The 3,596-nt window shown below is 38.2% G+C and overlaps 1 long non-coding RNA gene across 1 annotated transcript; it reads left to right on the top strand.

Annotated features, from left to right (window-relative positions):
* The first annotated feature begins 1,653 nt into the window (after window positions 1-1,653).
* Window positions 1,654-3,225, top strand: LOC118762530. The gene is made up of 2 exons (XR_004998286.1): window positions 1,654-1,868; window positions 3,054-3,225. It is a non-coding gene; the product is annotated as an uncharacterized LOC118762530 (long non-coding RNA).
* Window positions 3,226-3,596: the final 371 nt, after the last annotated feature.

A 3,596-nucleotide genomic window follows, 5' to 3' on the forward strand; every position in this document is an offset into this window, starting at 1 on the left:
AATGTAACCAAATGAGGTTTATTTTTCAACATAGTCCTCCTTGCAGTTCATACACTTCTTCCATCAGTATCGCAGTGCTTGGAGCACCCATTGGTGAAGAAGCTTTCATCCTGTTGATCAAAAAAGTCATCAACAGCATGTATGATATTGTCATCACTATGATGCTGGTTCCCAGCCAAGTGTTTTTTCCTGTTGGGGAGCAGATGATAGTCAGATAGGGCCAATCAGGAGCATGGAGAGAGTAATCAACCAGTTCAAAACCACAGTCACACATAACAGCCATTGAAAACAAGGACTTGTGTGTTGAAGCATTGTACTCATGAAACAAGGCCCCTTTCATCAGTTTTCCTAGGCATTTGGTCTTGATAACATTTTGTAACTGCCTCAGTAAGTTGGCATTGAACTCTCCATAAATGAAGTGGCTTTTTTAAAGATAGTCAATAAACAATGCCTTTTGCATTCCAAAAAACAGAGGCCATCACCTTCCCAGCAGATGAAACAACTTTAGACTTCTTTGGAGAAGGTGAGGAGGGGTGTCTCCACTGCATGGACTGTCGCTTTGTCTCTGGCTCAAAGTGATGAAGCCAACACTCATCCTGGCTTAGAAAACACTCAAGGAAACCAGCTGAATCTGCCTCAAACAGTATTAGATTTTCCTGTGATGTGATCAGCCTGGAGTGCTTTTGATCAGGTATCAGAAAATGTGGCACCCACCAAGCAGAAAGCTTCATCATGCCAAGTTCATTGTGCAGAATATTCACAACTCTCTCACAAGATATGCTAATAGCTTTGGCTATTTAATTTGTAGCCAGTCGACTGTCATCCATCACCATGTAGTGAACACAATCAATGTTTTCCTCTGTAGTGACAGTTGTAGGATGTCCAGACCTTGAGTCATTTTTCCAGACTCTCCTTTCCTCTCCTAAATTCAGCTTCCCACTTTCAGGGTGTTGATAAAGCTGGAGCATCATTCCCAAATGTAGTGACCACACCAGCACAAATGTCCTTGGGGACTAAAGCCTGTTTACTGCAAGTACTTGATAACACAACGATGGCAAATTTTATTCATTTTTAAGTCGTTACTAGTTACATTTGAAGTTTTCTTTGAACAGTCAGACATCAGTTTACCTGGAAAGAAACAATGCAGTTATTAATAAGAAGGGTTGAAATTAATGCATGCAACATTTCACAGCTCTAACATCATTCCTTCATAATTTGCCTATGAACTTTTCAGCTTCTCCTTATGAGTGTGTGTGTGTGTGTGTGTATGTGTGTGTGTGTGTGTGTGCGTGCGCGTGCGTGTGTGTGTGTGTGTGTGTGCGTGCGTGCGTGCGCGTGCACATACATATCCAATGGGCTTTCACACTGTTTCCATCTGCCAAATTCACTCAAAGGGCATTGGCTGGGTGGAAATTATAGTAGAAGACACTTGCTCAAGGTGCTGCAGGGCTGAACTGGACCCAAAACCTCATGGCTGCAAAGTGAGCTTTTCAACCATATAGCCATGCCTGCATCTATTCAAGTAGTTTCTTTTAAGAACTAGAAAAAAGTTATTAAACAAATTAAGCAATTAAAAAAGAGCCTCAAAGTTTTGTTGTTTTTTGGTTAGATTAATCTATTTAATTTCCTTTTTTTTTTTTCATATTTGGAGAAATAAGCTGTGCCATGCACTTTGCAGAACCTCTGGGATCTGTGAGATCAATGAAATTAATATTTTTTTCCATCAACTGAAACTGGACAGCCACAAAAAAACCATGGGAAAGGAAGGAATTCCAGAGAACCTATGTTCCAAGGAGGATGACCTTGGGATAGGAATTTGAGACAAGGCTGTAGGGGTGGACATAATATAAGTGATAAGCAAAAATTAGGTAGGTCCAAGATCATTTTAAAATCTTTAATTTATCTAAAATCTGGCCAAAATTTTAGTGCTAATATTTGAAATCAGAAACAGAATTAATTATGTAATCTAGTTAGGTTGTACCAAATGCTATTATGTCGTTATTTATTAATTTTTTCTTGGGTGACAGCTTAATTTGTAACCCAGTTAATACCACCTCTTAGCTCTTAGGGCCTTCAGAGTTCACTCTGTAAGTATTTGAGCCTGATGATAACAGCTTCTCATAAGCCTTAGAGATCCTGAAAAAAAGGTAGTGGGCATTGCTCTATTTTCTCTGATCGACATTAAAAAAAGAAGGGATGTACAGCAATAGTTAATACATTATGCACAGCAACAGGTTTCTTTTACCTTTTACTTGTTTCAGTCATTAGACCGTGGCCATGCTGGAGCACCACCTTGAAGAGTTTTAAGTCAAATGAATTGCCCCTGTACTTTTTTAAAGCCTTGTACTTATTCTATCAGTTTCTTTTACCAAATTGCTAAGTTACATGGATGTAAATGTACCAACACCAGTTGTCAAGCAGTAGGGTGGACAGACAAAAACACACAGACACACGACAGGCTTTTTTCAATTTCCATCTACCAAATCCACTCACAAGGCTTTGGTCAACCCAAGACTATAGTAGAGGACACTTGCCCAAGGTGCCATGCAGTGTGACTAAACCTAGAACCATGTGGTTGGGAAGCAAGCTTCTTACTACACAGCAACAATTGTGCCTAAGTTAATACATTAAATATTTTAAAATTCTAATGAAAAACCCTTTCAAACATTGCAATTATAGATTTGATAGGAAATCATTGTTTACCACAAAATGTCATTGTTCTTCTATGTTAAATCCCATTGTGCCTGTGCATTTGAATAGTCAAGGACAACAATTTACTCTAAAGAGAGAAGATAATGGGAAGATTTACCTTTCAACACTAGGTGTATATTTAAATAAATGACTGGTGCATTTCATTTAGTTAAGAATAAGTTTACTTTGATAGCCTTTCTTTCTTATCTGGTATGGCATTCAGATACGTTGGAATCTGTAATTATAATTTAGAGGACATTTCATTCAATTTTTTGAAATAACCATTTTTTTACCTTACCAGTGCTCTCTCTCTCTCTCTCTCTCTTTCTCTCTCTCTCTCTCTCCAATTTCTGTGAGTTTAGTTGATTGTCAAGGAACAAATACTGAATGATGGTCTGAAGCAAGATGGAAGAAGATGAAGTTTCAAGAATAATGTTGACCCCTATATCTGAAGAAAAATATATCACAATAAAGAAAACCAAATGTTAAGTTATACAGATATTAAAACCACATGCTAATTCAGAGGACTATGCAGACTAGTAGTTTTTGAAATGCAGTGTTTACAGTCTATACTAGAGATATCATTACAAGATAAACATAGAAACACTTCCACAATATAAGTTCTTTACATAACGTACAACATTACCAAAGTGATAAAAAGAAGAGACTGAAATGGTTCAGCCATGCAATAAGACACCCAATCATGAGTCTAGGACATTTACTCCTCATGGACAATAACCCCGCAAGGACAATTACCTCTGAGGACAACAGATGATGATTTAAAACTTCTTAATATATTACAGAGGGGGAAATTAACCGGGGGGGGGGATTGTCCTAGGGGGTAGTTGTCATCGGGGGAATTGTCCTATGGAGATAATTGTCCGGGGGGGTGGGGGTTGTCTTGA

This window comes from Octopus sinensis, linkage group LG3 (assembly GCF_006345805.1).
Source record: "Octopus sinensis linkage group LG3, ASM634580v1, whole genome shotgun sequence".
NCBI classification, from domain to species: domain Eukaryota; kingdom Metazoa; phylum Mollusca; class Cephalopoda; order Octopoda; family Octopodidae; genus Octopus; species Octopus sinensis.